Here is a 21,684-nt window from a genome sequence, read left to right on the forward strand (position 1 = left end):
GAATGATTCAAGGCAAATTAAACATTTATTATAAAACTTCTATAGACATTTGATGGATTTGCAGACTGGGAATGTATTTGAATAGATTTGTCAAACAAACATCCAATAATGTAAAATCTTTAACATCAAAGTCTTCCTTGTGTTGGTGCTTAAAAATGTTGGTTGTAACATCTGTGTTTTAATCTTGGCTCTACATTTGCACCTTGAACAAATTCTTATGTCTTCTGATCGCCAGTTTTCACATCTAAAAAAGTGGAATGAGAAATAGGACCTTGTCATAGGTTTATTGTGATTAATAAGTGAATAATTCATATAAAATGACATTGTAAGTCTTCATCAAATATTAAGTATAATAATAAGCTAACTTTTAATCTCTACCCTTGGAATTTGTCCTTAATATATTGTTGAAGTATTATTTAAGAAGAAATTCTTGCATCTAAAATATGCTGAACAATTATACATTTGGGTGATGGATTATCTCATGGAACTCTTCTTTTTTTAATTTTCTAATCCTGGGTTTCAGGAATCAAAATTTGAATTTAGAAAAGAAGTTAGGGATTCCTGAGTGGCTCAGTGGTCTGCCTTTGGCCCAGGGCACGATCCTGGAGTCCCGGGATCAAGTCCCATTTCGGGCTCCCGGTGCGTGGAGCCTGCTTCTCCCTCTACCTGTGTCTCTGCCTCTCTCTCTCTCTGTCTCTCTCTCTCTATCATAAGTAAATAAATAAATAAATCATTAAAAAAAAGAAAAGAAGTTAATATTTCTAATTGCAAATGACATCTTTATAGTTTGATTTTATCATAGACATTATTTACTTGACATCCTTATTAATCGTTTTTTCATTGATGGTAAAATAAATCCCTGTTGTATTGTTTGAATGATGACATTAAATATGTGTTAAAAGTCTCCTTTCTCTGAACTTGGTATAAATATATTTTTTATTCTTAGATGGTTATAGGAAGTAGGTAAGCTTTTTGTCTATTTTCTCTACTCCAAGATATGTATAGCGATAAATATCGTCAGAATTCTGATTTATTTCACTTTTTACAATCACTGTTAACTTGTCTAACTTACTTAGTTCATCTAAGCTTGTGTGTGGGTCAACTTTGACAAGTAATTTAGAAGGTTGTCATGTTTGACAGGAAAGCTTCTGCGATCATGGATTTTCTTCTCTATTAATATTGTCAACTGGACTGTTTCCTGACATCTTAAAATAAATGTGAGCCATATTTACTATTATTCAAAAGACAGATCACTCAAATACTGTGAATGAAAAATATATCACTGGCTACTGGGAATTTTTTTAAGACATAAATGTTATATTCAGAAAACTTAGTGAAGTAATCATTAGAATTCCTATTATTTAGTGTAATTGGGGCTTTTTTGTATACATTTAAATTTAACTGCTGTGTTGCACTTTCTTCACCTAAATGAAAAAAGCAATAATTTTGTGAAACCTCAAGTCTAGACAATGGCTGCTTTTGTGTATTTCCATTTTAAAACAGCAAATATTTTCTCTAAAGGTTGCAGTGTGAAAGCACCAGGGGAAAGGCTGTCTCTTATTTGCCACCCCCACCTGACTGTCCTGCCTTTTACAAAAAGAGGAATCTCTTGAGTTTTTAAGCTAAACATATAAAGCAGAGGTTTCTCATAAAAATGAAAGATTCTATCAAAGTTGTTCCAGGAAGTTAAACATATTTTCAAGGAGATAAGAACGGCACTTCAGTAATTCAATCAGCAGGTCATAGTAGTTAAGAGAAGGGTTCTCTTAGCCAGATGGCATGGTTTATAGTTCTCTTTCCACTACCTGGGACCTTGATCAGGTTATTTCTATATGCTTCAGCTTCTGTAACAATAAAATGTGGATAAAAATGGTACTACCTCATCAGGTTGATATTTGGAACAAGTGAATGTGTTTTTACTTTTTTATTTTTAAAACATCTGGAATTGTGCCTGACATGCACAGTAAACACAAAGGCCCAGGTGAGGTTCTCTGTCTGGCACTACTCAATAAATATTGTCATATATTGTGTGTGTGTTAGGGGGGGAAGCAATGTATGACTGTTGTCTTCTAGGAGACAACAAATGGAAGCTTGTGCTTGGTGACTCTTGGGCCTTGTTGATACTAATATGTGTAATTTTGCTGTAATAAACTGTATCTGTGAGTATAATGCTTTTTATGAGTTCTGCTAGTTCTGATGAATTATTGATGAATTATTGAATTCTTGGGACCCCCAAACTTAAAATCCCTATCAGAAGTGAGGGTGATCTTGAGGACTCATGAACTTTACATGGCCATTCACAGCTATCTTCACACTCTGTGGCCATTCTGAAAGTTTCATGCATATCTCTCCTTCAGACCTGTTTATACCCACTTTTCAAACTTTCCCTTTCCAATTGAATGGCCATCAGTGAACCTCAGTTCTTGCCCATGAGTGTGAATATCAAAACTTCTTTTCTTCTAGGAAGAGTGGACAGTCAGACATACTGCCTGAAACTATACACTCTAGGATTTTCCTGACTGATAATCCTCAATAATGCAGTAATCATGTGTCCATTCAAGTTCCACAAATCAGGTCTGCATTCCTCATCTCCTGCTCCCTGGTCACAGGGAATCCTCCACCCTGAGGCCATACCTGTGGTTTTGGGAAGACCTGGTGAGTGGCATGAATAACCATCCTGAGATTCTGAGCCATCATCTCATGCAATTTAATTGTGAGTTCTTGATGTTGTTGGACTCAGTCTCGTACACATCATTAACATTTAATGATGGAGTAGATATAAACCAGTTTGTGATGGGCAACTCATGCTGCATATTTGCTTGATGCCTTTTAATTAAAAGTCTTTACTAGAGCCCAGTAAATTGCCAGGAGTTGCTTCTCAAAAGTAGAATGATTTTGGCAGAAAAGGGCATAGCTTTACTCCAAAACTAATGAGTCCTTAATGTGATTCTCCTATTGAGACTTAACAGAATTTCCACGCACTATTGTCATTGCCGATGTACACTTCCAATATTGTTGGATCTGAACAACCTAATCACTTTAATAATAATATGCAGTTATTTCTAACATCTGTCAGGCTTTTCCACTGTCAAAAGATAAGGTAAAAATGGATAGTACAGAAATGATCAATCCTGCAACTTTCACATCTTCAGACTGTAATAAAAATCTTATTTAGCTCCTTGAAGGTGTGATATTGTTTTTTTTAACTTTTTAAAAAGCATTTTTATTCAATTATCACATAGAAACAAGAGACCACAAGTCATGTATGTACAACATCAGGATCCAGATCAAGCCCACAGACCCTCTCGGTTCCCTTCCAGTAACTACCTTCCCACCAAGGGTTATTGCTATCCTGCTTCTAAAGACTAGTAGTTTAGCTTGTGTTTAAACTTTATACACATAGAATCATATAGTATGTACTCTTTTATACAGGGTCTCCCCCCTCTCCGAACATTGTGTTTGTGGGATTTATCAATTTGGCTGCATGTAATTATAGTCCGTCCACTCAGACTATGTTACTGTTTAGTAATCCATTATTTTTCATCTTTTATTTGTATATAGGAAGCAGTCCTGAGTTTCCTTTTAGCTTTTATGGCCCTAATATTGGAGAGTCAATGAAAGGATTTTAACTTTTCATCAGGAACTGAAAAAATAACCATAGGATTGGTTGTGGATCCACGGATTACACTGGGAGACATATACACAGATTCTGTGGTTTGACCACACATTCTGGCAGTTGGGCCTCAGACATATTTGTATTCTGAACTTTAGCGTCGATTCAGAACCTACATTTAACAAACCTTTGGAGATTTGGGTATTTATCTGTATCCAGTTATAAGGCACCCAAGCGAATGGCTGTATATCTCGCTGGAGAAGGCTTGGACACCTATTCATTTAATGTAGCTGTAAGCACCATTGCAAGGGTCTTCCACAAAGCCTCTCAATTCATTAGTCAAAGGACTTATGATCTATGAATTGACTTAAGGCTGTAAATGTTCTAATCTACTGTGTTACATTTTACATACTGGATTTATTTTCTTTATTAATGTCAAGCACATACAAGTTGCTCATTTATTATATTCTAGGGATATTATAATAAAATATCCCCTGCTTCAGTTCCTTGAAAGTCAATAGATCTGATTACCACTCCTCCCTTGTGGTTTTTTTATTAATTCCATATGCCTTCTTCATCTGGATTGTATTATACTGGGATTCCATTTTTTCCCATCATAAACAATGAACTGAATTTCCTTGCAGTATCCCTCACAGGCCAACTGCCATAAAGCTCTTTACAGATGGTCTTGCCTGCCTCATCAATACCTATTAATGCCTCAGAAAAGGAAAACTCTGTTATTATTTCTTTTATTTTTTTTAAAAAAGACTTATTTATTATTATTGTATTTTTTTTTTTTTTTAAAGAGAAAGAGAGCATGGGCAGGAGTAGTGCACAGAGGGAGAATCTCAAGCAGACTCCTTGCTAAGCATGGAGACTGATGCAGGGCCTTATCTCCTGATGCTGAGAGATCATGACCTGAGCCCAAACCAAGACACAGAGACTTACATCAGGGGTCACTCTGGCTGATGTACATTCTATGGGTTTGGATAAGTGCATAGTGAAATCTGTTATAATGTCATACGGAGTATTCTCACTGCCTTAAAAAATCCTCTGTGCTCCACCTGTTCTTCTGCTTCTCCTTCCCAATCCTGGCAAATACTGACCTTTTACTGTCTCCACAGTTCTATGCCTTTCTCCAGAATGTTGTGTAGTTGGAATCATATAGTATATAGCCTTTTCAGATTGACTTTTTTTCACTTAGGGACATGTATTTAAGGTTCCTCCATGTCTGTCATGGCTTGATAGCTCACTTCTTTTTAGTGCTAAATAATATTTCATTGTCTGGATACACCATAGTTTCTTCATTTACCTAATGAAGAATTTCTTGATTGCTTCTGTTATCTCACAATTATGAGTAAAGCTGCTATAAACATCTAGGTGCAGGTTTTTGTGTGGACATGCATTTTTAGCTCTTCTGGGTAGATATGCAGGAGTGCAATTGCTGGGTCATATGATTAAGAGTGTGTTTCATTTTGTAAGAAACTGCCAAACTGTCTTCTAGACTTTACATTCCCACCAGCAACATGTGAAAGGTCCTGTTGCTTCACATCCTTGTTAGCATTTGTTGTCAGTGTTCCAGATTTTGGCGACCCTAAATAGATGTGCAGTGTATCTCATTGTTTTAATTTGATTTTCTCTGATGACAGATTATGTAGAGCATCTTTTCATATGATTATGGTATCTGTCTATTTTCTTTGAAGATTGTGGCCAATTTTTAAATTGGGTTATTTTTTATTGTTGACTTTTAATAATATTTGTATATTTTGGATAAAAATTCTTTATCAGCTGTGTCTTTTGCCAGTCTCCCTGTCGGTGTCTTCTAACTGTTTTGAAATGTCTTTCACAGAGCAAAAGTTCTAATTACAATGAGGTCCAGATTATCAGTTCTTTCTTTCATGGGTTGTTCCTCTGTATCAAAAAGGCATTGTCATACCCAGGGTCACCTAGGTTTTCTTACGTTATTATTTAGGAGTTTTATACCTTAGATCCATTTTGCTTAATTTTTGTGAAGGGTAAAAGGTCAATATCTAGATTAATTTTTTTGCATATGGCTGTCTACTTGTTCCAGTGCCATTTGTTGAAGAGGGTGTCTTCTTCCATTTTATTACATTTTCTTCTTTGTCAAAGATCAGGTGATTATACTTAGAGGAGTCTAATTTTGGGTTCTCTATTCTGTACCATTGCTCTATTAATCTATTCTTTAGTCAACTCCATACCATTTTATTTTTAAATTTATTTTATTTATTTTTTTAAAATATTTTATTTATTCATGAGAGACACACAGAGAGGCAGAGATATAGGCAGAGGGAGAAGCAGACTCCCTGTGGGAAGGCTGATGTGGGACTTGATTCCAGGACCCAGGGATCATGACCTGAGCCAAAGGCAGACACTCAGCCACTGAGCCACCCAAGTGCCCCCTCAACTCCACATCATTTTAATTACTGTGGCTTCATATATCTTGAAGGCATGTAGCATCACACCTCCAAATTTGTTCTTGTCTTTCAATATTGTATTGGCTATTCCAGGTCTTTTGCTTCTCCATACAAACCTCAGATTTAATGTTTGTTAATATCCATTAAATAACTTGGTGGGATTTTGAATGGGATTGCATTGAATCTATAGATCAAATTAGGAAAAACTGATATCCTGGTCATATTGCGTCTTTCTATCCATGAAGAAAGAATATTTCTCCATTTATTTAGCTTTTTTGATTTCTTTCATCATAGTTTTATACTTTTCCTCATATGGATCCTCTAAACATTTTGCTAGATTTATAGTATTTCAGTTTTAAACATTTTGTTAGATTAAAGTTTTCAGTTTTTGGTTGCTAATGTAAATGTCATTATGTTTTTATTCAAATTCCACTTGTTTATCATTGGTATATTGGGAAGCAATTGACTTTTGTGTATTGATCTTATATCCTGCAAACTTGCTATAGTCACTTACTAGTTCCAAGAAGTTTTTAAAAAAAATCAGTTCTTTTAGATTTTTTACATAGGTGATCATGTCTTCTACAAAGACAGTTTTATGTTTTCCTTCTCAGTCTATATACTTTTCATTTATTTTTTCTTGCCTTTTTACATTAGCAAGGACTTTCAGTATGATGTTGAAAAGGAGTGGTAAGAGGGGACATCCTTGCCTCATATCTGATCACAGTAAGAAAGCTTCAAGCTTCTTCCTATTAGGTATGATGTTAGCTGTAGGTTTTTGTTAGTCATTGTCAAAATGAAACAGTACCCCTCTATTCTTAAATTACTGAGAATATTTATCACAAATATGTGCTGGATTTTCTCAAATATTTTTTTCACATCTAATGATATGATCATGTGATCTATCTATCTTTTCTTCTTTCTTTTTTCTTTTTTTTGGCCTGTTGATGTGATGGATTATATTAATTACTTTTTGAATGTTGAACCAGCCTTGTATACCTGGGATAAACCCACTTGGTCATGGGATATAATTCTTTTTACATATTGTTTGGTTCAATTTGCTGGTTATTTATTTAGGACTTTGCTGCTGTTGCTAAATAAAGTAGGCTGCAGGTGTTAATTCTGTCCAGTTTGTTGATGGTATTGTTGATGTCAACTGTGTTCTTACTGATTTTATCTTCTGTTTCTAATAGAGGGGTATTAAAATCTCCAGTTATGAGAGTGGATTTATCAGTTTCTCCTGACAGTTTTACAGTTTTTGCCCCTTGTAGTTTGATGCTTTGTTGTTATGTCATTCAGATTTAAGTGTTTTTGGAGAATTGTCTCCTTTATCATTATGTAATGCCCTTCTTTGTTAATTTTCCTTATCTTTTATTCTGCTTTGTTTGAAATTAATATTGCTACTCCTGCTTTCTTTTGATTACAGTTAGCATGGTGTGTATGCTTCTCCATCTTTTTATTTTTAATTCATATGAGTCTTTATATTTAAAGTAGTTTTCTTGTAGACAACATATAGTTAGGTCATATTTTTTGATCCACTCTGATGATCTCTGTCTTCTAATTGGTGCATTTATACTATTGACATTCAAAGTGATTATTGAAATAGCTGAATTAATGTTTACTCTTTTTTGTCCTTGTTCTTTCCCTCTACATATGTCTTTCATTTTTCTGCCTTTTGTGGTTTTAATTAACCATTTATTTTTTTAATTTTCTTAAGCATTTTATGATTCAACATTCTATTCCTTCTCAACATCATTTATTCTTTTCTCTTTCTTTCTTTCTTTCTTTCTTTCTTTCTTTCTTTCTTTCTTTCTTTCTTCTTTCTTTTTCTTTCTTCTTTCTTCTTTCTTTCTTCTTTCCTTCCTTCCTTCCTTCCTTCCTTCCTTCCTTCCTTCCTTCCTTCCTTCCTTCCTTCCTTTCTTTCTTTCTTTCTTTCTTTCTTTCTTTCTTTCTTTCTTTTTCTTTCTTCCTTTTTTTTGTTTACTTTTTTACTGGCTGTCCTAAAGTTTGCAATGTACATTTATACTCCAAGACAACTTTCAAATAATACTACATCACTTTACGATAGCATATCTTATATTAACAAAATCCTTATTTTATCCTCTATCTCATATCATTGCTGTCATTCATTTATTTCACTTATATATATATATTCATATATAAGCATATACACACATATATATGCATATGTAATTGAATGACATTATTGCTATTATTATTTTGAACAAACTATTTCTATTAGATCCATTAAGAATAAAAAAATAAATTTTGTTTTACCTTCACTTATTCCTTCTTTGGTGCTCTTACTTTGTCATATAAATCCAAGTTTCTGGTCTATATTATTTCACTCTAAAGAACTTCTTTAAACATTTATTGAATGGCAGATCTATTTGTAACAGAGTCCCTCAATTTTGGAGAATATCTTTATTTCTCCCTCATTTTTCAAGGATAAGTTCATATTAGAGGCTGGTACCTTACTTCTCTCAAAACTTTAAATATTTCACCACACTCTCTTCTCACTTGCATGGTTTCTGAGAAGTTGATTGTAATGCTTTTTTATTTCTCTATGGGTAAGATTTTTTTCCTGGGATTTTTTCTTTATGTTTGATTTTCTATAATTCTAAAATGATATTCCTATGTGTAGTTTTTTTTTATAGTTATCATGTTTAGTGTTCTCTGAGCTTTCTGGCTATGGGGTTTGATGTCTGACATTAATTTGAGGGAAATTCTTAGTCATTACTCTTCCAAGTATTTCTTCTGTTCCTTTCTTTCATTTCCTTCTGGTATTCCCATTATATATATATATAAGGGTATATATATATATATATATATATATATATATATATATATATATTCACTTTGTGTATTTGTTCTACAGTCCTTAGGTTTTCTATTCTGCTTTTTCAGCCTTTTTAGTCTTTTCAGTTTTCGAGCATTCTATTGCTACATCTTCTAGACCAGGTAGTCTCCTTAGCTGTGTCCAATCTACTAATAAGCCCATCAAAGGCATGCTTCATTTCTGTTACTTTTTTTTCAATCTGTAGCATCTCTTTTTCTTTCTTTGTTAGAATTTCCATCTCTGTATCCCTGCCCATGTTTTTCTTTCATATTGTGTACTTTATCCCTCAAAACTCTTAGCATATAAATTATAGTTGTTTTAATTCCTAGTCTGACATCCCAACATCTCTGCCATGTTTGGTTCTGCTGTTTGCTCTGTCACTTCAAATTTTATGAAATGCAGCTAATGCAGCACTTAACTGAATACGTAGAGCTTAAAGCACATTCATTATAAAAGAATGAAAGTTGAGAACAAGTGATCTATGTTTCCATCTCAAGATGATATAAAAGAGCAATAAATCTTACCAAAGAAAATAGAAAGGAGGAATTAATAAACGTAAGAGCTGAGTCAATGAAATAAAGAATGAATGTACAATATAATTTCATGTTATTATTGCAATATAATTGCATTATGATTTTTTCTTGATACTCAGACATGATACACTGAATAAAAGGAACTACTATAAGTCGGCCTTTAGTAATGCATGGCCAGTTGTCAGGAGAGGGGAAACATTCTATAGTCTACAAGCAGGTCTCAATTTTTTAGTGAGTTGTATATCTGGACTACAACTTGACAAGTGTTTCTCATTTCTTTTCTCCCTCCTTAATTGGGACAGGTTACAGTGATTTGGATATTTCCTTTCCCTGGGCCAATTATGCTTTGATAAAACTCTTGCAGGGTTAGCTTTGATTAACTAGTTTCACATAAGGGCAGGCCTTGTTAAGAAGAACGTCATGCCCTGGAGTATTTAAAAATGGCTTCTTCAGAATTTTGATGTTTTCCTCTCGCATCGAGGTCTTTCATCCATTTTGAATGTATTTTTGTGTATGATGTAAGAAAGTGGTCCAGTTTCATTCTCCTACATGTTGCTGTCCTGTTTTCCCAACACCATTTGTTGAAGAGATGGTCTTTTTCTCATTGGTTATTCTCTCCTGCTTTGTTGAAGATTAGTTGACCATATGGTTATGGCTTCTGTTTCTGAGTTTTCTATTCTGTTTCATTGATCTATGGGTCGGTTTTTGTATGGTCTTGATAACTACAGATTTGTAAGACAGCATGAGGCCTAGAATTGTGCTGCCTCCAGCTTTGCCTTTCTTTTTCAAGGGTCTTTTGTGGTTCCATAAAAATTTTTGGATTGGTTGTTCTAACTCCGTTAACAATACCAATTGTATTTTGATAGAGATTGAGTTAAGTATATAGATTGTTTTGGATAGTTATAGACATTTGAACTATATTTGTTATTTTAACACATGTGTATAGAATGATTTTTCTATTTTTTTTTCATCTTCAATTTCTTTCATAAGTGTTTTATAGTTTTGAGAGTATAGAACTTTTACCTCTTTGGTTAGGCATATTCCTGGGTCTCCTGTGGTTTTGGTGCAGTTGTAAATGAGATTGATTCCTTGATTTCTCTTTTGGCTGCTTCCTTTTTGCTGTATAGAAATACAACAGATTTCTGAATGTTGGTTTTGTATACTGTAACTTTAGTGAATCTGTGTTTCAGTTCTAGCAATTTTTCAGTGGAGTCTTTCAGCTTTTCTACATAGAAAATCATGTCATCTGCAAATAGTGAAAATTTGACTTCTTCTTGATCACTTTGATGCCTTTTCTTTCTTTTTGTTGTCTGAATGCTGAAGCAAGGACTTCCAGTACTATGTTGAACAAGAGTGGTGAGAATGGATATCTCTGTCTTGTTCCTGACCATAGAAGAAAAGCTCTTAGGTTTTCCCCTTTGAGGATATTAGCTATGGGTTTTCTGTATATGACCTTTATGATTTTGTAGGTTCCTGCCATCCCAACTTTGCTGAGGTTTTTTATTTGTTTGTTTTAAATCAAGAATTGATGCTGTATTTGGTTAAATGCTCTTTTCTGCATCTATTGAGAGGATCATATGATTCTTTACTTTTATGAATGTTGTGTATCATGCTGATTGATTCATGGATATTGATGAGCATAGGAATAAATCCCACTTGATCATGGTGAATAGTCCTTTTAATGTACTCTTAGATTTGATTTACTATAATTTTGTTGAGAGTTTTTGCATTCATGTTCATCAGGGATATTGGCCTTATATTTTTTCTTTTAGTGGGGTTTTTGTCTGGTTTTGGAATCAGGGTAATGCTGGCCTCATAATGAGTTTGGAAGTTTTTCCTCCATTTCTATTTTTTGGAACAGTTTGAGAAGACATTAACTCTTCTTTAAATGTCTGATAAAATTCCTCTTATGTAAGCCATCTGGCCCTGGACTTTTGTTTGTTGGGAAATTTTTAATTATTGACTCAATTTCCTTGCTGGTTATCAGTCTGTTCAAGTTTTGTATTCTTTCATGTTTCAGTTTTGGTAGTTTGTTTGTTTCTAGGAATTTATCCATTCCTTCCAGATTGCCCCATTTGTTGGCATATAATTTTTCATAATAGTCTTTTATTAATTTATTTTATTATTAAAAAAATATTTATTCATGAGAGACAGAGAGAGAGAGAGAGAGAGAGAGAGAGAGAGCCAGAGAGCCAGAGACACAGGCAGAGGGAGAAGAAGGCTCCATGCAGGGAGACTGATGTGGGACTTGATCCCAGGACTCCAGGATCATGCCCCAGGCCAAAGGCAGGCACTAAACCACTGAGCCACCCAGGGATCCCCTCTTTTATAATTATTTGTATTTCTGTTGTATTGGTGTAATCTCTCCCAATTCATTCATTGTTTTATTTATTTGGAACCTTTCTCTTTTCTTTTTGATACGTCTTGTAGGGGTTTAATCAGTTTAGCAGCTACCTCTTTGACCTTGTCCATAGCTACTTCTTACTAGACACATCTCCTGAGGCAAGGAAAACAAAAGCAAAAGTGAACTATTGGGACTTCATCAAGAGAAAAAACTCTGCACAGCAAAGAAAACAATCAACAAAGTGAAGAGGAAGCATTTGGAGTGGGAGAAGATATTTGCAATTGAGATACATGATAAAGGGTTAATAATCAAAATCTAAGAAGAACTTATCAAACTCAGCACTCAAAAAATAAATCATCCAGTTAATAAATGGGCAGAAGACATGAATAAACATATTTCTAAGGAAGACATCTAGATGGCCAACAGACACTCAACATCAGGGAAATACAAATCGAAACCATGATGAGATACCACTTCACACCTGTCACAATGGCTAAGATTAACAACATAGGAAAAAACAGATGTTGGCAAAGATGCAGAGAAAGAGGACCCCTCTTAAACTGTTGGTGTGAATGCAAGCTGGTGCAGCCACTGTGAAAAACAGTATGAGGGTTCCTCAAAAAGTTAAAAATAGAACTACCCTATGATCTAGCAATTGTGCTATTAAGTACTTACCCAAAGGATGCAAAAATATTGATTTGAAGGGACACATGCACCCTGAAGTTTATAGCAGCATGATCGATAATAGCCAAATAATGGAAAGAGCTCAAATGTCCATTGACTGATACAATGGATAAAGGAGTTGTGGAAATATATACAGTGGAATATTATTCAGCCATGAAAAACAAAGCAATCTTGCCATTTGTCACAATGTGGGTGGAGCTAGAGAGTATTATGCTAAGTGACGTAAGACAGATAGAGAAAGACAAATGCCATATGATTTCAGCCATATGTGGAATTTTGGATGTAAACAGATGAACATAGGGGAAGAAAAAAAAGAAAAAAGATAGGGAAGCAAACCATAAAAGACCCTTAGCTATAGAGAACAAACTGATAATTATACGAGATTGAATGCATTCAGGGTGGTATGGCTATAGACTGAACAAACTGATAATCAATGGAAGAGCAGTGGATGGGTGATGGGTATTAAGGAGACCACTTGTGCTGAGAACTGAGTGTTTTTTTTTTAATTTAATTTGCAAATGTCTTTTTAATTTGCCAACATACAACATAACACTCAGTGCTCATCCCATCAAGTGCCCTCCTTAGTACCCATCACCCAGTGACCCCATCTACCCCCCTCCTCCCCTTCTGCAACACTTTGTTTTCCAGAGTTAGGAGTCTCTCATGGTTTGTCTTCCTAGTTTTTCCCCACTCAGTTTCCCTCGTTTCCCTTGTAGTCCCTTTACTATTTCTATATTCCACATAAGAGTGAAACCATATGATGATTGTCCTTCTCTGGTTAACTAATTTCACTCAGCCTAATACCCTCCAGTTCCATCCACATCAAAGTAAATGGTGGATATTTGTCCTTTCTGATGACTGAGTAATATTCCAGTTTATCTACAGACCACATCTTCTTTATCCATTCATCTGTCAAAGGACATCATCGCTCCTTCCACAGTTTGGCTATTATGGACACTGCTGCTATGAACTTTGGGCTGCAGGTGTCCCGTTGTTTCACTACATCTGTATCTTTGGGGTAAATCCCCAGCTGTGCAGTTGCTGGGCCATAGGGTACTCCATTTTTAACTTCTTTAGGAACCTCCACACAGTTTTCCAGAGTGGCTGCACCAGTTTGCATTCCCACCAACAGTGTAAGAGGGCTCCTCTTTCTCCACATCCTCGCCAACATGTGTTGTTTCCTGTCTTGTTAATTTTCACCATTCTCACTCGTGAAGTGGTATCTCATTGTGATTTTGTTTTGTATTTCCCTGATGGCAAGGGATGTAGAGCATGTTTTTCAAGGGCTTGTTGGCCTTGTGTATGTCTTCTTTGGAGAAATGTCTGTTGATGTCTACTGCCTGTTTCATGACTGGATTGTTTGTTTCTTGGGTGTTGAGTTTGATAAGTTCTTTGTAGATCTTGGATATTAGCCCTTTATCTATATGTCATTTGCAAATCTCTTCTCCCATTCTGTAGGTTGTCTTTTAGTTTTGTTGACTGTTTGCTTCATTGTGCAGAAGCTTTTTATTTTGAGGAAGTCCGAATAGTTCATTATTGCTTTTGTTTCCCTTGCTGTCATGTCTATAGAAGAATCCCTAGAAGAATTTTCTGTGGCTAAGTTCAAGAAGGTTGTTGCCTGTGTTCTCTAGTATTTTGATGGATTCTTGTCTCACATTTATATCTTTCAACTATTTTGAGTTTATCTTTGTGTCTGGTGTAAGAGAATGGTCTAGTGTCATTCTTCTGCATGTGGCTGTCCAATTTTCCCAACACCATTTATTGAAGAGATTTTCCTTTTTTTTTTCCCAGTGGATATTCTTTCCTGCTTTGTTGAAGATGAGTTGACCATAGAGTTGTGGGTCTATTTCTGGGTTCTCTGTTCTATTCCATCAATCTATGTATCTGTTTTTGTGCCAGTACCACACTCTCTTGATGATGACAATTTTGTAATACAGCTTGAAGTCAGGCATTGTGATGCCCCTGCTTTGGTTTTCTTTTTCAACATTCCTGTGCCTATTCAGGGCCCTTTCTGGTTCCATAGAAATCTTAAGATTATTTGATCCAACTCTGTGAAGAAAGTCCATGGTATTTTGATAGGAACTGCATTGAACATGTAAAGTTCTCTGGGTAGCATAGACATTTTCACAATGTTTATTCTTCCAATGGAAGTATAAACATTCTTCCAATGGAATGTCTTTCCATCTCTTTATATCTTCCACAATTTCTTTCAGAAGTGTTCTGTAGTTTTTGGAGTATAGTTCCTTTACCTCTTTGGTTAAGTTTATTGCTAGATATCTTATAGTTTTGGGTGCAAATGTAAGTGGGATTGATTCCTTCATTTCTCTTTCTTCAGTCTCATTATAGTATATAGAAATGCCTCAATTTCTGTGTATTGATTTTGTATCCTGCCACATTGCTGACTAGCAATGAGTTCATGCAACTTTGGGGTGGAGTCTTGTTGGGTTTTCTACACACAGGATCATGTCATCTGTGAAGAGGGAGGGTTTGACTTCTTCTTTGCCAATTTGAATGCCTTTTATTTCATTTTTTGTTGTCTGATTGCTGAGGCTAGGACTTCTAGTACTACATTGAATAACAATGGTGAGAGTGGACATCCCTGATGTGTTCCTGATCTTAGGGGAAAAGCTCTCAGTTTTTCCTCATTGAGAATGATATTCGCTGTGGGCTTTTCATACATGGCTTTTATGATATTGAGGAATGTTCCCTTTATCCCTACACTGTGAAGAATATTAATTAGGAATGGATGCTGTATTTTGTCAAATAATTCTCTGCAACTATTGAGAGGATCATGTGGTTCTTGTCTTTTCTTTTATTGATGTGATCTATCATGTTGATTGTTTTACAAATATTGAACCACCCTTTTACCGGGGATAAATCCCAATTGGTTGTGGTGAATTATCCTCTTAATGTACTGTTGGATCCTATTGGCTAATATCTTGGTGAGAAGTTTTTCATCCATGTTCATCAGGGATATTAGTCTGTAATTCTCCTTTTTGGAGGGGTCTTTGTCTGGTTTTGGGATCAAGGTAATGCTGGCCTCATAGAATGAGTTTGGAGGTATTCCCTTCATTTCTATCCTTTGAAATAGCTTTAGTAGAATAGGTGTTATTTCTTCCTTAAATGTTTGATAGAAACATTTGCTCTAGGAATCCATTGGACCCTGGGCTTTTGTGTCTTGGGAAGCTTTTGATGACTGCTTCAATTTCTTCACTGGTTATTGGCCTGTTCAGGTTTTCTATTTCTTCGTGTTTCAGTTTTGGTAATTTGTATGTTTCCAGGAATGCATCCATTTCTTCCAGATTGCCTAATTTGTTGGCATATAGTTGCTCATAATACATTTTAAAAATCGTTTGTATTTCCTTGGTATTGGTTGTGATCTCTCCTCTTTTGTTCGTGATTTTATTAATTTGAGTCCTTTCTCTTCTTTTTAATAAGACTGGCTAGGGGTTTATTTATCTTAATTCTTTCAAAGAACCAGCTTTGGGTTTCTTTGATCTCCTCTATAGCTCTTCTGGTCTGTATTTCATTGAGTTCCACTCTAATCTTTATTATCTTTCTTTGCTCCTTGGTTTAGGCTTTATTTGCTGTTCTTTCTCCAATTCCTTTAGGTGCAAGGTTAGCTTATGTATTTGAGTTCTTCCCAATTTTTTGAGGAAGGCTTGTATTGCGATATATTTCCCTCTTAGGACTACTTTTGCTGTATACTGATGATTTTGAACAGTTGTACTCTCATTTTTATTAGTTTCCATGAATCTTTTCAATTCTTCTCTAATTTCCTGGTTGATTTACTCATCTTTTAGTAGGACGTTCTTTAACCTCTGTGTGTTTGATTGTCTTCCAAATTTCTTCTTCTGAATGAGCTCTAGTTTCAAAACATTGTGGTCTGAAAATATGCAGGGGACAATCCCAATCTTTTGGTATCAGTTGAGACCTGATTTATGACCCAGTATGTAGTCTATTCTGGAGAAAGTTTCATGTGCACTTGAGAAGAATGTGTATTCAGTTGCATTTGGATGGAATGTCCTATATGTATCTGTGATATCCATTTGGTCCAGTGTATCATTCAAGGCCCTTGTTTCTTTCATGATATTTTTCTTAGAATATCTGTCTTTTGCTGAAAGTGCCGTGTTGAAGTCTCTTACTATTAGTGTATTATTATCTAAGTATCTCTTTGGTTATTAGTTGATTGATATACTTGGCGGCTCCCATATCAAGGGCATAAATATTTATAATTGTCAAGTCTTCTTATTGGATGACCACTTAAGTATTACAGTCTTTGGTATAAAATCTAATTTATCTGATATGAGGATTATTACCACAGCTTTCTTTTGAGGACAGTTTGAAAAGTAAATGGTTCTCCACCCCCTCATTTTCAGTCTGGAGGTGTTCTTAGGTCTAAAATGAGCCTCTTATAGACAGCATATAGATGGGTCTTGCTTTTTCATCCAGTACGATAAAACCGGACCCCGTGTGTTTTTTGATGGGATCATTTAGCCCATTCACATTCAGAGTAACTATTGAAAGATATGAATTAAGTGTCATAGTATTACCTATACAATGCCTGTTTCTGCTTATTGTTTCTTCCTCTTTCTCTTACAGGGTCCCCCTTATTATTTCTTGCAGAGCTGGTTTGATGGTCACATATCAGTTTCTGTCTATCCTGGAAGCTCTTTATCTCCCTGTCTATTCTGAATGAGAGCCTTGCTGGATAAAGTATTCTTGGCTTCATGTTTTTCTCATTTAGTACCCTGATATATCACTCCAGCCCTTTCTGGCCTGCCAGGTCTCTGTGGAGAGGTCTGCTGTTAATCTGATATTTCTCTCCATATAAGTTAAGAATCCCTTTCCAAGCTGCTTTTATAATTTTCTATTTATCTGTGAAATTAGCAAGTTTCACTATCATATGTAAGGGTGTTGATTGGTTTTTGTTGAATTGGGGGGAAGGGTCCTCTCTATCACTTGGTTCTGAATGCCTGTTTCCTTCCCCAGGTTAGGGAAGTTCTCAGGTGTGATTTGTTCAAATATACTTTGTGATCCTCTCTCTCTTTCCACCTTTTCTGGAATCCCAATAAGCCAAATATTATTCCTTCTCAAGCTATTATTTATTTTTCTAAGTCTTTCCTCTTGGGTTCTTAATTGTTTTTTTTCTTTTTTTTCCTTCCTTTCCAACCACTTGTCTTCTATGTCACTCACTCTTCCACCTCATTAACCCTAGCAGTTAGAGCATCCAGTTTAGACTGCACCTCAGTTAAAGTATTTTTAATTTTAGCCTGATTAAATCTCAATTCTGCAGTAAGAGAATCTCTAGGGTCCCTTTTGCTTTTTTCCAGAGCCACAAGTAATTTTACAATTGTACTTCTGAATTGTATCTCGGCATGGTACTTAAATCCATATCTAGCATGTCTATGGCAGAGTGTATTATTTCTGGTTCTTTCTTTTGTTGTGAATTCTTCTTTCTATTCATTTTATCCAGTGCAGGAGGACTGTATGAGTGAGCAGAGTCAAAAATATCAACCACAACCTAAGTAAAATACACCATAGACAATTCTGAAGAGATCAGAGACCAGAAAATAAAAGAAAAAGAAAACCAGAACAAAATGAAACAAAAGGGCCATGAAAGTGAAAATCAAATTAAAAAAAAATAGTAATAATTTAAAAAAAAGGTAGGGAGGAAGTAGTGGTGGAGAGAGAATATAGTCTCACCAAGTGGACCTAGAAGTTGATTTTCTTGGCTCTAGGTGTATTTTGTTCTGTATGTCAGAAGATGTTAAAATCTGAGTTTATTTAAACCAGCAAAACTTACATAGAGACCCAATATCAACCACAATAACAAAAACAAGATAAAAGAGGGGGTAAGAATGGGAAGGAATAGAGAATATAATCTCACAGAATGAACCAACACGGTTCCCCTTGGTCCTGGGTGTATTTTGGTCCGTGTGTTAGAAGGTACTAATGTCCACCATTATAAAACAAAACAAGACAGAAAAAACAAACAAAACAAAAAAACCCATGACTTATAGATCAACCAAAATTAAATTGAATATGTTGCAAGGAATCCAAAAATGAAGAATATATTTAAGACATATAATTGTAGAAATATGAAAGTGTAAAAGGAAAAAACTTAAAATGAAGAGTTGGTAAAATACTGTAGTTAAGTCAGGAAAAGAGAAAAAAATATTGGAAATTTTTAACCTGAAAGATAATTGTAAGGAAAAAACCTTTGAGTTCTATATACTCTTTTCCCTCAGTCGCTGAGCTTTCCAGTGCTGGTTGGTCAGTAAACTTGCTCTTCCCTTGTTCTTCCAGCAATTCTTCTGGAGGAGGGGCCTGCTATGCTGATGCTCATGTGTGTGTGCCTGGATGGAGATGCCCTTCCCCTTGCCAGGTGGCCTGGCTCAGTGTGAGCTGTCTACCCTGTGAGGCCTTTGTTCCTAGAGGCCACACCTCTCCCAGGTGAAAGGTGAAAATTAAAAAAATAATAATAATTTAAAAAATGGCAGTGGCCAGATCTCCAGCCCTGGAGCCAAGAGCTCCCTGAGACTATGGAACTACAGTCTCCCAGCACACAGTGGCCTAGATGCTCCTGGGTGCAGGTGTGGGGGCACTGATCTGCACAAATTGAAGGGCACCCAGCAACAGGACAGTTCTCACTGTCCTCTGCCCTCTCTGGTTCCTTCTGTCCCTGGGGGAATGGAGGATAGCCAGCTTTGTCTGCTGGGATTCCTTTGGATCAAGGGCCCTATACCACTGGACCCACGCTCCCAGGGTTCACCTGTCCGAAGCGAACAGAGGACAGCCTGCCTCCATCTATTGCCAGGCTCTAGGGTAACGAGAGTCCTGGTGTGGGCCTGTGCCCCTGGCCTGCTTCTCCCAGATGCCCCAGGAGGGTTGCAGTGTTCCAGTCCTTTACTGTGATCCAACCGCAGTTTGTGGTGAGCTTTCTCCTGGGTGCTCCTATACTTATGTGTCTCCTGGAATTTTGAGACTTCACTGCCCCTCCTGTGAGTCTGCCCTATTTCCTCACTGAGCACTTTTCAGTCAGGGAAGAATCAGGCGCAGATTTCTCAAGTTCCCCATTGTCTGCTCCACCGTTTTCCTGTCACGGCTTTCCATGGCTCCCCTCCCCTGCCTTTCCTCTTATCCGCCTTCCTACCTTGTCAGAAGCAATCACTTTTCTCTCTGTAACATTCCAGCTGTTCTCTCTTTATATCTCAGGTTGAATTCATGGTGTTCAGGATGACTTGAAAGTTATCTAGGTGAGTTTGGGGGACCAGATGACTCAAGGACCCCTATTCTTCCACCATCTTGCCTCCTCTCTCAGCACTGGGTATTTTATGAAAGTGGTAAATCACTAAATTCTGCTTCTGAAACCAGTATTATACTATACATTAACTAGAATTTAAATAATTTGAAACCAAAAAAATAAAGGAAAAGCATGGAGAATTAAAAAAAATAAAATAAAATAAAAAATAAAATGACCATACCTTTGGAACAAAATATTTTGGAAACAGTGTGATGGTCGTACAGCATTGTAAATGTAATTAGTGCTACTGAATTATACACTTCAAAGTGGTTAGTAGAAATTACATATTTTGGGTTAGATATATATTTTACCACAATAAAAAATGATCATTTAAAGAAACAAATAACTAACTAAAAAAGAAAATGGCTTATTTTCTCCTTCTGCTAGAAGACCTGGGAGAGGTTTCTCCAACATTTACTGTGGGAATCTGGTCAGGCTATGGGAGGTAAATCTCACAATATTGTGGAACACCTTTATGACTCTGTCCCCCTGGAATTTTAACTTCCGGAGTTGTCTGCACTGAGCCTCTAGTAATTCAGCTAGTAATTCAGTTTTTCTTACCTGGCACTGGGTTCTTGTAGCAGTTGTAACATGTGAGTCTTTGCTCTGGTAAGCTAAGCTCATTTTGCTTGTTTGTCTCTCTGATTTGGGGGCCAGCAGTTTGCCCTGTGTCCTCCCCTTTACTATGGATCCAAGAAGAGGTGTCAGTTTTTAAGTCTGTTTAGCATTTTACTTATTAGGATGGACTGGTTACTTTCAACCTCCCTACATATGGAAATAGAAGCTGGGACCCTCTTGTACTGCATTTGTCAGTTTTAATATGAAGCTTATGATAATAAAATAGCTAGTATTTTCTTTTTAATTTTTTCATATATTATGGTAATGTACAAAATTATATTCACATGTATGTATTTATGAATATGTGTCTGTCTGAATTTAACAGTTGTGAAACCAATCCCCAAACCTATGGATAATTGATTTAGCACTGTTTAAAAATAGAATATAGGTTTCTGTTGATTTGAAATGTTATCTTTTTTTGTCATATATCAATGATATATATTTTTGTGTGTTTTTGTTTCATTGATCATCTTTCATTGATAGCATACTCTCTTAATAATTATAGGGTTATAAAAATTCCTGTTTATTTAAAGACTAAGACCTTGTCCCACTATAGTATTATAGTGTTTTTTCCTGACTGCCTAGAACCAAAAAATAAATAAATAAATAAAATAAAATAAAAAAGGACTCAGAACAATCTGTAGACTCCCACAAGAAGGACATAGCCTGTACAAGATGTATAGTTTCCATAAGTAATGAAAAAGTAAGTGTCTCTCAGAGGGAAGATTCTGATATCTGAGAGAACAATGAACCAGGAAGTTCTTTGGTCAGGAATGTGGGTCTAATAAAGGAACTTTCTCCACAGCAGTTCAGAAGGAGTGCATTTAAGGAGGAGGTGCCTTACAGGGCCTACCTTGCAGTATTGTTTATTATGAGCAGCTGTTTTCTCTCCTTTTCCAAAATGTAAGTTTTCTACTGTGGTTGTATTGTTGTTCTACCCCTGATAACATACACAGGTCTGATCTTTTGTCCTTTATGTCATACTTTGTAGGACTACAACTGGATCCAGCCACGATGGAGAGAACTACTCAATATCCAGAGATTGAATTTTCAACGATCTATGGTAAGTGGATAAAACTTTGGGGAAAGAGTGAGTCTACATGGATATGTATCAACAGAAAGGTGGTTTGTAGAGAATGTACTAGCTGCTCAAAAATGCACTTGTTCTCCACCTCTTGATCCTGGAAGCAAAGGTTTCTTACCTCTTGTTCTTTTGTGAGGGAATTTCCTGAGTTCTAGCCAATGAAGTGTGAACACAGTTGACATTTCCAGTCTTGACCCATTAAAAATTCCCGTGTATGCTCCTTTAAGCTCT

General features: G+C 35.9%; 1 long non-coding RNA gene across 1 annotated transcript in view; it reads left to right on the forward strand.

Moving 5' to 3' along the window:
• The window catches only part of LOC140612042 (uncharacterized), a 68,612-nt gene extending 47,184 nt beyond the window's left edge, over window positions 1-21,428 (forward strand). The window contains exon 4 of the long non-coding RNA XR_012013365.1: window positions 21,361-21,428. This is a non-coding gene — a long non-coding RNA (uncharacterized lncRNA). The remainder of the gene's footprint in view (window positions 1-21,360) is intronic.
• Window positions 21,429-21,684: the final 256 nt, after the last annotated feature.

Source organism: Canis lupus, chromosome 20 (assembly GCF_048164855.1).
Source record: "Canis lupus baileyi chromosome 20, mCanLup2.hap1, whole genome shotgun sequence".
Classification (NCBI taxonomy): Eukaryota; Metazoa; Chordata; class Mammalia; order Carnivora; family Canidae; genus Canis; species Canis lupus.